Genomic DNA, 14,569 nt, shown 5'->3' with positions numbered 1-14,569 from the left:
GGAGGCAAAGGGATGAGGCTGAACTCCTCTCAGCAGTGTGTGGTAACAGAAAGAGGGGAAATGATCACAAACTGAAGCATAGGAAGTTTCCACACAAATGTGCATGGGAACTTCTTCCCAGTGCAGTGACGGAGCAGCGGCACAGCTGCACAGAGAGGTGGTGGAGTCTCCTTCTCTGGAGACGTTCCAGACCCGCCTGGACGCCTACCTGTGCAACCTGGGCTAGGGAGCTGCTGTGGCAGGGGGTTGGACTCAGTGATCTCTGGAGGTCCCTTCCAACCCCTACAGTTCTGTGATTTTGTGAGAATGAAGCCTTTTCAGAGTGTGTCCACAAATTTTCAGAAAATTCTGCCAAATATCCCTCTCTGAAATGCTTTCCAATTTAAAAACAAAAGAATAAAATAAATAAATAATAAAAAAAACAAAGCAAACAAATGAAAAACACAGGAAAACCTTCCTTTACCAATGTCATTTGTTCCAACTTCAGCTTTTCTGAATGGAGCTCTGGAGGTACTCTTCTCTTCCTACAACTATGCTGAATAATTCAGGAATTTTTTGTGTTGATTAACCTTTCTGACTGTCACTCGCAGTTCTGAGCACCATATTTACAGCCTTTAAAATTGCAGGGGATGTTACACCTCTAAAAATTAGAATCATAGATCCAAGACATTCTGGTTTAAAGCGGCTAAAAAAAGCTGGCAGGAAACATCTTACAGAATCACAGGGTGGCTGAGGTTGAAAGGAGCATCTGGAGGCCATCTGGTCCAATCCCTGCTCGAGCAGTCTCCATCTCTATGGATGGAGTCTCTATCTCTATCTCTATGGATGGAGACTTAGATGCTTATGACCCAGTTATTTCAGAAAGTTTGCTGAAACTGCAGCTAAGTGTTCGTTTGCTGTCACAAACACTGTCTTTATTCCTGGAATTTTGCATGTGTGCTAGAACTTGCTTTCAAAGGTGGCAACCCTGCTCTCTGAATAATGACTGCATGTTATGGCGCTCTCAAAATTAAAATATAAGAGCTCCAGATTTCTAAATTTGAACCCATGCCTTGACAACTGAGACATCCTAACCATTAGGTAACAAGACTTTCTGAGGTGATATTCTCACCAGGCTAGTGAGTGATAAATAATGTGAAGTCCTTCCTAACGGCTAGGGTAAAAACTGTAAATGTCTATGAAGTTCTAATCACTGCTGCAATTAAAAAATATCCTATTCTGTTCCCAAAAACTGAGACTATGTCTTGAACCAGCCTTCTCTTCTGTTGCTGACAGATGCCACTATGTTAGAATGTTACATATTTTTCATTTTTTCAGCCACTCCAAATTTTGCTCTCTTCCTATGGTCCAGCAAAGATCTCATGTACATGCTGACTTACCAAAGGCAAAACTAAGGAAGGCTCTTCTCGACTTTTTGTCCAGGATAGTACCCTGGAGACAGCAGGTCTAAAAATCCATCAGGAAGAGGTACCTGTTATTTATACTGGACACTGAGCAACTGAAGAAAAAATTATTCCTGTCATTATTCCCTGATAATACTTGTTATGTGGTCTAGTGCCATAGGTATGTTCTAAGCATATGGTCAGCACCTGCTTGGTCCATCTGGAATGGACTGTAAGGAATACACTCAGCTGCTCAGAAGTGTCTAGATTCAAGCTGGAGCATGTGGAGAAGCTCATCTTTAGACGTAATGGGTTTTTATTGCTGGAAATGTAGACAACTCTACTGTGTGGCCACTTGTGGAGGTCAGGTCATCCCAGCCAAGGGAGAGAGTGAGCATCTACAGTTGGAAACTGAACAAGCTACCTAAAATAATCCACAGCATGAATTTGCAGTGCAGGAACACTTCTGTATCATCTCTTCAGGTCAGTGAGAGAGAGAGAGAGAGCATTAAGCCATATTAACAGTCATTGTACCACTGGAGAATCATGAGAAGCAGTGCTGTGCAGCTTGCCCTGATATTTACGCAATGACAGCTTTAGTCAGATGTAAGGGATAGGTAAACAGACTGTGGTTCAGCATCCACCCACACTCTTAGCTATTATGGTGTTATGCATCTAAGTATTCCTGTCCCAGCTGGAATTCTAATATCAGTGCTTGGATACCTCGGAAATTTATGGTGAGTGTTATCTGCTTCTGACCTAATGTTTAAGTGAAAGTTGATAATCCTTGTCTTCGAATTGTAACAGTTCACTGTGTTACAGTCTTTGTGACATGGGTTGGAATTCCAGTTACCCCAGAAGGTGGGTTATTTTTATTTATTTATTTATTTTTTAATACATAAGGCAAAGCAATAACAGCAATAACCATGCTTTTGATTAAAATCCTCCTGCAGTGGGCCTTCCTCTAGGGCTCATGAGAAATTGACCTGAAGAGATGATGTGGAGCAGAAGAGACTCTAGGTCACGAGCACATGTACACTGTGGAACAACTCGGTCACATTATGCAACTGACTGAGTTGAAAGTGGGTGCTGTAATAGTGAGTTACTGATGCAAAAAAACCTGCCTCTTACAAGGCTTGTAAGGTAGCTTCTCTAGGCCATCATGGTGAATCATACACCAAGAATGAGGCCACTGTAGTTGTTTTCTAAAGCAATGTGCAAGAAAAAAATCATACGTTGAGTGAAAGAATGAACTCAGTTTCTGTAACTATCTGTCATCGTAGTGGATTGTGTTTGTCAGACATAATTGTCACGTGATACCTTTGTATCACACCAAAAATCAGCTCACTAGGGCAGGAATGCTAAGTGATTTTTGAAGGAAAGTGAGGGATAAGCAGGTTATGGTTTACATGTAAGCAACCAAAGAGTTCTGAAAATGTGCTTCCTTGTTTTCCCATTTGTTCTAATCAGATTTGTCACACTTCAAGGTTGCTCCCTAAGTAATGGCAGCGACAACCAAAATCAACTATATATTTATCATCTTGTCGTCACAAGCTTATTTACCTGGAATGCTGCCAATGCTGTATGTTTGCTGAAGATGAAGTACTTTTGTGTTGAACCAAACAATGCAAGACACCTGTGTGGTCCACCAGGGAACATTTTTTATTTTTTGATTTTTTTTAAGTGGATAATCTTTGAGAACTTCCCCTGAAAATCCTCACAAAAGTCTTCTCCAACATAAGACAATATGTAGGCTGCTCACAGATTCACAATTTGCATTTAGACTCTCTCTCAATGGATAGTGTTTTCAAGGAAGACATATATGACAAGGCCAACTCAGAGATGAAGAAAACAATTTCCCTAGCATTCATTATCCATTTCCAGAATGATGAGTTGAATAAGGTAAGTGTGAATGGCACCATTCAGCTCTTCCTGACCTTTATTTCCCTTCATTATTGACTCATATAAATTTATAATTCATCCTTGGAATTGTTTCACAGCAGACTTAACAACCATTCTAACATAACAATCTGACCTATTAAAACTGGAAAATTGTTTATGTATCTATAACAAAAAGGTGACCACTTTCAGCATAGACCAGTATCTGATATTTTATCTAGTTGTAGCTAATTGTGTTACTGTCAGGTAGGTAGGTTACTCTGATTTAGGGGATATTTACTTAGAGGGAAAAAGGAAAAAAAAAAAAAGCTTCATGTGTTAATTTGAAGCTATAAGATACGTCTTTGATGGAGGAAAGAGGGAAGCATGTTCCACTGCAAACTGTTCATTTTGCACAGTTTGTGATCTTGTCTCACACTTGTCTGCCAACTCCATGTGTTAGAACATTTTATGATTTCTCCACTGCTATTTCTAAGGGTTGGATGTGTCCTAGATTGACATGGGCGGGCAGACTGTGATTAGAGATGTTCCCTGGGAGATTAGATAATAATGCCCTGCATGGAGTCAGCAATATTTATAGAAGTCCAAACAGTTTATAGAAGAGTATCGCTCACAAAATGACAGCTTTAGGATTTTCTAACCCTTCAAAGAAAAGCCCTGCAAGCAACAGCTGTGCCAAGTCTAATATCACAGAAACAAGCAGTGATGAAAATACAGGCAGTAGCTTTATTGAAAAATTCCCATGGACCCTCTAACATCAGCCACTTCCTCTTTCAAACCACAGCATCTCACACAGGCAGCACCTGATGGCAGTCGCTTACACTGCGTGTTTGATATATTTTTAATCTATTTTCAACTGGATGCTCTAGCCCTGTCCTCCTTCCTCTTTCAGTATGATGGTAACATGTTCAAGGGCAGCCGTGATGCCTTGATGCCACAGATGGTTTGCTCAAGTAGAGCTCAGTGCTAACATGGTATAACAGTGCTGCTACTGATTCCAGGAGAGAATCAGTTTTGATCAGCAAGGTCATCATTGTGCTGCGCCATATTAAAAAATACAAATACATTCTCAGGGCATTTTGAGAGAAGCAGTATATGTGCACTGTTTTTATAATATTGCACTCTGTGGGCATTGTGTATGTGTATGACAAGAAGCAGTCTCCTCTTTCGAACTCACACCCTAAAACAAAAAAAGGCATGCAGGCAGTATGTAAGAAACAAATGATTGGAGCAGACAGGTGGATATTAATATTTTCCTTGAAGGGCAGGTTTTAATGAGTCTTGCAACTTCAGTCATTATTCAAGGACATGGAAAATTTGTTGCACAATACCATCCACATTCCATTAGTGAAGATCTAGAATCAAATTAAAAATAATTTGTGTGGGACTTGGTACCAGAAGGGTTCTCGGACCAGGGATAACAATGATGGAAATAGCATGAAAGGTGACCCTGAGAGACATGACAGACATGCCAAGGCTGACAGATTACACAGAAAGCAGAGATAGACCCTCTCCTGAATGCTCCTTATAGACAATAACCAGCTAAATGATAGAAAGAAAGGATTAGCTTACTCTGAAATACAAAGGCCAAGGGTAAGGTAGGAAGAATCTACCCGTAGGAAGCACCAGTGGAAGAAGTGGGACACAGACTAGTCAAGGCTTCTCTTTGCTATTATATGCCACCCTAAATGTGGAGGAAGATGGAAGCTGGTGCAAAGATTTCTCTTCCACCTTGCTCCACAACTGGCCTCCTACCATGCACCCAACAGGGAAGAACAGTGGCAGTGGAGTGTCCTTATCAAAGTGAAGAAGCAAGGATAGACAAAGACTGTGTTTTTACAAAACTACATAGCATCAAAATGCTTCCGTGGTTACTCAAAATCAAGAAAGAAATTCCTCTTTCATCTCCCTGAATTACTCGTCAACAAAGTGACTTGATACAGAAGGAACACAAGATAATTTAATGGGATGGTACATCATATGATGTAATTTGGATGATGCATCTCTTCACCACTTCGTTAATTTTATTCTTTCAAAAAGGCACACAAAATAATGATATACATTTCAAACGCCTCTATTAAGAAATATATTCTTTGTATAACAATTCAAAATTGAAGGGCATCTAGATACTTGCACTCATCATACCTTTTGCTGTTTTAGATCCATTAACAAACATGCCCACAGAAGAAAAAGATATATTAAAGAAATAAGGAACAGTATTTTGCAGTTAAAAAAAAAAAGAAAACTGGGTAGTGAAAGAAAAATCACCCTCACTCATGATGTGTTTTTGAGAGAGATTTGAAAGGACAGCATTTTGCAGATAAATGAGGGTGGTAAACATCTTTTCCTCCTACTCTCTGTAAAACTGCATCAGACTTCAGACTCTCCTAAGTACTCTGACTAGTAGTACAGATCATATCCAGATAGCATTTAGAAACTGAGGCATTTAAATAATTTTAGAGACATAAAAAAAAAAAACTTTCAGTAAGTGACAAAACTTATAAAATGCAGGAATTCTGGAATGAGCAAAATGTTCCTGGAGTCACTTCCCACGCATCATGCTCTGCTCTGCATTTCCTATGTTCTCTCTCTCTCTGGAGAAGAACTCATCAGCTTATCACAGGATAAAGAACGTGGAGGAAGAAGCATAGATAAACTGATAGACCTCTGATGAGATTTATCAGTGTTTATCAAATAATACCATCCATTAATCATAATTATGTTGCCCTGTCAGTGCATGAGAAAGGCCTTTCTCCCATGAGGAGCAGAGTTAGGAGACTGTGTACATGAAAGTTCAGATATCCTTTTGCTCTGGATTTCAGGCTATGGAATTATTCTGAAGAGCGATTGGAAGGGAATAGAATGGAGAAATCACCTATAGTAACCATGGTTTCACAGAACGTTCCCTAAAGACCTGAACACTAAATGAGCACTGCAGTGTTCCCATTGCCATAGCAGATGCATGGAGAGCTGTTTTCATGACTTGAGCTCCAGGTGCTTGCCTGGAGAAGTGCGTAGAGAAGTGCCTGGAGAAGTTGCCAGGAGTGTGGCCTGTGAAGCTAAACTTCACAGCCACAATAGTTGCTGAAGAACAAGAAAGCCATTAGTGGTGCTCCTGCTTTTCAAGGCTGCTGGTCCCTTGTAGAATGAATAGAGAGGTCATCAATGAAGACATGGCTATCAGATGGTATCTGCATGGCCTCAACTTCCATACTAGAGCTTGTGTTTGCAACTATCTTCTGAACTCACAGTCTAACAGGTAACAGGGTAAAACTAGACTGGATGAAGTCTCTCCATTCATTGACCCAGATATGCCTCTGTCTGGCAGGAGTGAGCTGGGACAGCGAGGCTGTTCATGCTCTTAAGTGATGTGCAGGATCCAGCTCTTGATTCATGTTGAGTGAAGATCTATATTTCCATCTAGTTATCTAATCCTTGTCCAGCATCATTCCCACATTTTTTATTTCTCAGAGGGTTTTCCAAGCACTGAGCAACTAGGTTAAAGACAGAGAAACTGTGAAAAATCTTTGCCTTTCAGAAAAAGCAACAAACAGGAAAAAATTCTAAGCTTACAGAACTGAGTTCATTTTTATTCTGAGGAATATTTATGTTTGTTAATAATAACTTGGTATATAATAATAACATAATATATGAATGATTTTTCATTGGACTCTGGGCCTTGTGTTGATCTACCCCAGTATATCTGGCTATATGATAAATGTCAGGCCCGACTCATGAGAAAAAGTCCTTCTTCATTCTTTGTATTGTGCTTTCAGTAACATAAACCTTTGGAAAAAGTATTTATTTTTATCATCCTGAGATCAGTCATTTTAGAAAGAATATGAAATAAGAAAGCAATTAGCAAATTATCACCAAAAATAAATTATCCACACCCAGCCAAGCAAAATTTTTTTTTGTGTTTAGTTAGTAGTTGCTTTATCCTTGTCCTCAGTCCTTTGTACTTTGATTAAAAAAGTAACTTCTGAAGTGTTCACTGCTAATATTAGACAGGGAAAAATCTAAAACTAGGTCACATGTCTGCTATAGAAAAAAATACCCTGCATTTCAGAAGCCACACTATCTCCTTTAGGAAAAAAAAAAAAAAAAGAAAGAAAGAAAAGGAAAGGAAAAGCTTTATTAAAGGATGTTCCAAGGACTCAAATGAAACTAATTACCCAAGAGGAATGGGGAGCCAAGTAACAAGCAGTTCCATCACAGACAGTCATCATTCCTAGACATTGCCTTTAATGACTGAAGAGCTAATGATGCTAGATTCTTAGGAAATTCACAGCCTGCAATCTTGATTAGGTAAGACAGCAGGTCTAATCTGCATTTAATGAATGATTCAGGAAAAGACTTTAAGAACATAAGTTTAAGGGAGCAGAGCTTTGACAGAAAGAGGTAACTGCCATATGCACATCTTGTGACCTGGCTAATTATGTGTATTTGAAAAAGTTACTACACTTCTTTCATTCAGTTTCAAAACTCTTTGTCTTCCTGTTCTGCCAAGTAAGAAAATGTGGTACTTTGTTAAAACTCATGCTACTGTGTAAGCTGAGTCTAGTAAATAATGACAGAAAAGGGAAAACTGACAAAACATTTCTGCAGAGCATTATAGTCAAATATTTATGACCCCCTCTGAGTCATCAGGATGTTTTCACAGTGATATCTGCCTATAAATAATGAGATTTTGACCTACATTGGTCTGAACACACCAAAATTAAAGGGTACGAATAACGTGCAAGTAAATGCAAAGAAAGAAATGTAATCAAGCATAGAGGTTTAGGAGGTTTCATTTTTTTTTAATCCCAATAGTGTTTTCTCCCAAGACAGAGAGAAATAACAGCTCCCTTTCAGAAGATGTTTTTCAGTTAGAAATAATTTGTGAATGTTGGTAGCATTGTAAAACACCATTAAGGGAATAATAAATGGACACGTACAACCAGCAGTGATCCCATCAAAGTATCCTTTTGGTTTAGCAGGAAAAGTTGCTGAAACATATTTGAAGCTGAGGGTATGCCTAGACTCCAGCAGGGAAGAGAACTGTTTGTGAGGCAGGTGACTGTCACCCACACTTCTCAGGTCTTTCTCAATGCCTGAGTCCTCTGTCCCTGTGCACCTGCCACCAGGTCTCATACAGCAACCTCACTTTCCCAGCTCCCACAGCCACCTACCTGTTTACCTCCTTCCTCACCCTGGAGCCTGTACAGGGATCTAGCCCTCAGTATGTAGTCACAGCTCACGTTCCCTATCTAAGAAACACGGTGCCTGGGGTAACCAGGACACCGGGAAACAGCAGTGCTGGTGTGTGCAGCAAGTCACTGCCACAGCTATGGAGAAGCAACCTAGAGCAGAGCAGCCCAGGGATGGCAACTTGCTCTTTTGTCAAGGTTTTGACACCCGTGCCTCTGTCTGTTTTGCTGTGTTTTTCCATGTAACCAAGTTTCTTTAGTGTGGACAGCAGTGTGGAAAATGTCAAAGTGTTTGTAATAGCTAACTTATTATCTGCATCTAACAATGGAGGAAATAAAAGCAAACACGGGAATAAAAGTGATTTTCAACAGCATGTACTGTACAATCAGAAATAAAACCTGTGGGTCATACATTAACTATGAGACTATTCTCATGTTCCAGCAGTGAGAAGTGAGACACTGATTACATGAGCAACAGAGAAGTGCCCGAGAGAATGAGGGCTCTCAGCCCTTTGAAACAAGGATGAGAACCTGGGTTGGAGCCAGGCAGTAGCAGTGCTCATGCAGCCTCCACTCACACAGCCAGCTTGGCAGCACAGAGCTTCTCTCCTGCCTGCTCAGTATACATCACCAGCCTTGAGGATACTATGACTCAAAAACTGTACAGTTTTAAAAGGTTGAAAATAACCGTAACAGCTTCAGTTCTTGCAAGGCATTTTAAGACGTAAGCAGAACCTGTGACAACAAGCCTGGTCTGGATACACTGTGTTGACAAAAGTAGCACACAGTGCAGCATTTCTATTATAAATCCTTGGTTCCACGGGACTGAAAATCAACTGTAATTAATCACTGCAGGAGAAAGTTAGGAAAGAGAGCATTCTGAACAAGCGAGTTGTTTTTGGTTTTTGTTTTTTTTTTCCTCTCAGTAAATCTGGAAGTATGGAATGTGTATTTGAGACACTGCAGAGATTACTGCTGGGCTTTGAGATTATTTCATTTTCCATGTTAATAAAAATAGATTAAGCAACGAGACCTGGAACACAGTAGAGATTTGTTGCAATGTACTTTCACCAAATAACATTCGCCAAAGTACATTCTGTCTGCCTTCTTCTCAGATGTCCATCAAGGATCCTCTATATATTCCTTCCCTCCGTTATGAGTTCCATGGGATTATTTTGCACACAGAATCTGGGATTTTTCCCATGTCCACATACTGCAGCAGTGCCACAGATTTCCTTCACAGAGAACCATTTGTAGTGCTTTGTGACTTCGGGCTGTTAGACAGGAGGTGGGAAATGCACACATCTTAGAAGTTCATTTTATGGCTGTAGCTTTGTGCCTGCTCTGGCCCCTGCTGATATCCTTGTAGAAGCTGTGCTGTCACAGATGTCTATCAGTATTTTTCAGTTTTTCCACCTACCCCTGATCATGTGTGAGTCTTCTATCCAGACCACCTTATTAAAACTCTCCCTACATTCACAGTGTCAGGAAGAAAAAGCAACTAGTTCAAATTTATTTTCCAAGGATATTACAGGGAAACCCATTCCCAACATCAGGACTGGACTACAGGAATAGTTTTACCTGAGCTTTTGTTTGTAGTGTTTTCAGATAGAAAAATACTTTTGGAAAGTTCACTGATAGAAATAGGCACAAGACAAATGCAACCCAGATGGTGTAAACACGGGAAACATTTTGGTCTGGTGTATGGCACATAGTCAGATACTGTGGAAGATGACAGTAAGCTTTTCAGTGATTAATTCCAGCAAGGAAAAGCTAACTGAAGCAGCCATGACCTCTGGAAAGAGGCATATGCTATGGACACCTATTCACACTAATTCACACAAGTGTGACCATGCACCAGCAAGTACTTTCTCACTGTTAATGTGCTATTTATTTTGTTTCATAAAAGATGAAGTGCTGTAAATCGTATTAATTATTCCTCTTCTTGGTAAAACTCGAGATTTTTGTTCCAAGAGATTCATAACTCCCAGTGAAAAGTAAGTCCATTCAAACAGAGTGTGTTGTTTTAGGCTGGACTCTCTGGCAGTGTCAACCCAAAAACTTTCTTACACTAAAATATTTCACTTGTTCATCTATAAAACTATACTGAAGAAGAACTGGAATTCATAAGCTTGAAAGAGATATTACAGAGAGCAGATATCTCTGCTTACTATGGGCTAGGCTATTGTTTCATCATCACACTGAAAGCAGTAAAAGAATAACATACACTATAGAGAGACAAATAAAAATGTTTAAATGTGTCAGTTATACAATAAAAGTTTGAATTTAGCTCACTGATTACAAAGGAACCAATGAAAGAAAAAGATGTCAGTAACTGTATTCTGTATTACTTCCTCAAGATAAATGACAGAAAGTAATCTACCCTGAGATTACTCTTCTTGGTCATGAAGGTAAAACATTGTTGGTGTTCTAAAAAACTCAGGAGGCTAACTTTCTACATTTCCTCAGTAACTGATAGTATTTGTCCCAGAATCAATAATAAAACTACACAGGCCCTTATCATGCTTTTAAAAGTTTTCCATTGACTTTGGTAGGAAATCTGTTCCAAAACCAGATAGTATTGCACTGCTAGCATGCTGAGCTAATAACAAAATAAGTGATCTACCATTGGAAATAAATACTTTTACCATACTCTCTGTCCTTATCTTTTAGATGTATGGGATTGAATAACTACTGTCTGTAGTTAGGTAATGAGCAATGAATGCTGGTAGCTGTTGCTGAAAATTAAATCCAATCAAAATAGATAAAACAGGTCTAAATAGGCAACAGACAACATTTTTTTATCATCTTACTGTTTTAAATATTCTTCTTTATCTTGCTTGACATTAATTCCTATTTGTGACAACTCCTGGAGTGGGACAAGGGTTAATATTCTAATTTAAGAATCCGTTAGTGCATGTAGACTTGTGTCCACACCCTGGATCAACATGGTGAGGTGTCAGCTCCTGCTTTCTTGAGACAAACACAAAATCTCTTCCTTAAAATACCCTTTCCCTCAGAAACTTATTCAGAATTGATGGCTAGTGAAGTTTACCAACCTTAGGGCTAGCATCTCCTACTAGTGCTGCACCAACTTAATGCCAGTTTTCAAGTTTCAAAGCACCAAAAAACTGTGGTGGGAGGAAATTACTCTCTCTGCAAATCTGAACATGATGAAGCATGTGAGGGCTTTTAAAAGGGCTTTGAATCATTCTAGTCATCTTCACACTTTCCCCACTGCTTGGCAAATGGTACAAGACATCTCTCATTTCTAAAGGTCTGTTACAGGCTGCATGATGCTGTGTGTGATTCAGCCTCCCTTTTGCACTAACAAGTTTTTTTTTTTTTTTTTTTTTTTTTGGCAATCTACACACCAGGGAGTCTGAAAAACAATTTCATTTCACTCAGCCTCTGAGTCCTTGAGTTGAGTGGCAATTTTCAGAAATGTGGCACTGCAAAAATCATTGAAAATCTCAGGTATGCTGTCAAGGATTTGCTTAGTGTTGCCTCAAAAAACGTTATCAAGCAAACAAGCTAAGTAGTACACTGTCAGTCAGCCTGTATTTGTCTGTGTTTCTCTGTTTATCATTCACATGGGGCATCAGTGAGAATAATAGCTAGAACATACAGCTCTAGGAACCACAGCCATCAGGTTAAGAACTGATTAGCACTGTCTCAAAGCACAGCAACTTAGAGTAACAAAGAACAGTAGAACAGTAAACATCATTTGCAGACTAGTTTTTTTTTTCTCTGGTTTGTTGGTATGAGATTTTTGGAAGTAAAACTATCAAACATAAGCCATTACACAGGGCCTAAATGTATGCTTTTCTTTAATCAGTCCAGGTATCAAATACATAATGGTCTTAGTGCTTCCATCTGTTTTTCTGAGCAAGAAAAAGATATATCCTTTAGATGTTTCATACTAACTGGATATTCTGATTATGAGCAAAACAAATGATTAGAAAACGTCTGAAGACATTTTGTTCCAGATATAAACAAAAGTGTCACACAATGGCTTTCAGTGAATTCATTTGGATACATTTATCCACAAAAATGTTCTGAAAATATTTGTTAGTCTAATTACGGTAATATTCTGTTTTTTGTTTTTTGTTTGTTTTTTTTTGCCAGATGGACATCGCATCATTTTCTGAAGCTAATATGAGATATTCCAGAATGGGGACTGAGACACTAACTTCATGGTTTGCTGGAATAGAAAACTTCTGCCAGCCACAGGAATGAGAAAGAACTGCAGTATTTTAAGGATGGCTTTTGCTCACATTCAGAATGAAACAGAGACTCTATTGCAGTTTTAAAGATAATAACACTTACAGTATTATATTCTATTACCAAAACTGACAATTACTGGATACCTACCTACTGTCAATACAGGTATCTTTCCTTCTTTTATGCAGTACAAGCCTATTATCTACTTTAGAGAGTTTCCGTATGAAGGTTAACATCGTATTCTGTCAAGTTAATATCATCTGTCCAATTCTGAAATTTAGAACATTTACATCCTAAAGACAGCCATATCTTCTATCCCGAGGTAATCTGTCAATGAGCAGATCCACTCCAACCCTTGTCTTTGTGGAGCAGAGAGGGTTAAAGGGAAGTTATTTGCATTCTGGAGGATTTTGTCCTGTCTGATTCTACCTGAACATCTCCCACACAGTATGGGCCACCCCTTGTCACTATCAGCCAGAACAGATGGCAGATGGCAGACAAGTCTGTTTTAGAATGGATCACACGATAGAAACCAAACTAATCTCAAGTCCTGTATTTTGACATGGTCAAAACTCATTGATATTTCTCTGATCTGTAACACTGAACAAAGTTATCTAGGGGAGAAAGAGGAAAGAAAAATAAAAACAAAAACAAAAACAAAATGATGATGATATTCCATTTCATTTGCCTGACATGTGGTTGGTTCAACTTCTAAATAACAGTCCCAAACAACTCTAGGCTTTGTCACCCAGTGAGTCTCCTAGGGAAACATGATGACTGGAGACCTCAATGCATGGCAAAACTCCAGGAACAATTACTCTTCAGGCACAGCCACAGTGGCTCTTAGCAAAGAGAAAACCTGTGACCAGGTGGCAGAGAGATTATTTTGACACATCTCTGCTATCTAAAAATTCCCTCAGGGAAAAGGGATTTCCCACATGTCTAGTTGCTCTCTTTTGGGATCCTTGAGAAAAATAAGGGGATGCCACAACTGCGGACATGTTTTCTTAAGGGATTTTTATTCTAAAAAGGTCTGTCTCAATTTGCAGGAATAATGATGTGAATGTTAACAGGCTCTGATGTTCAGCCAAGCAAAAGCTTGCGCAGAAAATGGAGGGGAATACTTTGTCTCTGCAGACAAACAGGAATACTCCTATCAGATTAAGACTGCTTTGTGACTCAAGACCCACAGATAATATGAGCAAAAACTTTGTCATTAAATGAATATCTGCTCGTATTGTACTCATGCAGCAATAGGATTCAAGACTGTTACCTTTCAATACATTTTATGGGTTGTCTGTTTCCTTAAAAATTGCTGCTAGAGTGGAACCATCTGTAAGAACAAAGAAAGCTGCTTCTCTTTTAGGACATAAAATATTTATCAAAATCTTAATTTATTTAGCCACACACAGAGAACCACATACAGGATATCTTGGTTGCTGGTTTGACCTTGACTGTTTAACGAGATTTATAATGATGCCATTGCAGCATGAAGAGCCTGGCAGAACAAATGCAAGCAGCCAATGCACTAAGATCTCTTGTCTTCTACAAAAGCAACAGTGGAGGAAAAAAAAGGGTAATATCAGTTAAAGGAAACAAGTCTTAGCAGATCATATTAACATATAATGGCAATGTATAGCAGATGCCAAATGGAAAACTAGCACTATTTGCTGACCTACTTTATGCAATAATTCTTTCTGTAGTGTAAATGAGCTGTGGGCTGTACTGTAGGTAGCGTGCAAGCTGCATGGCATCTGGCAGCAGCAAATTTGGCATTACTCAGAATGAAAGGTATTCAAGTAGCTTCTTCCTTTATTTTGTGACATTGTTATTTACATCTGTATAAAGTGAATTAATGCACTCACAAAACAG

The sequence above is a fragment of the Cyrtonyx montezumae genome, unplaced genomic scaffold (genome assembly GCF_038088225.1).
Source record: "Cyrtonyx montezumae isolate F1298 unplaced genomic scaffold, pur_monq_1.0 scaffold_8, whole genome shotgun sequence".
Taxonomy (NCBI): Eukaryota; Metazoa; Chordata; class Aves; order Galliformes; family Odontophoridae; genus Cyrtonyx; species Cyrtonyx montezumae.
Note: the sequence above shows the minus strand (reverse complement) of the source record.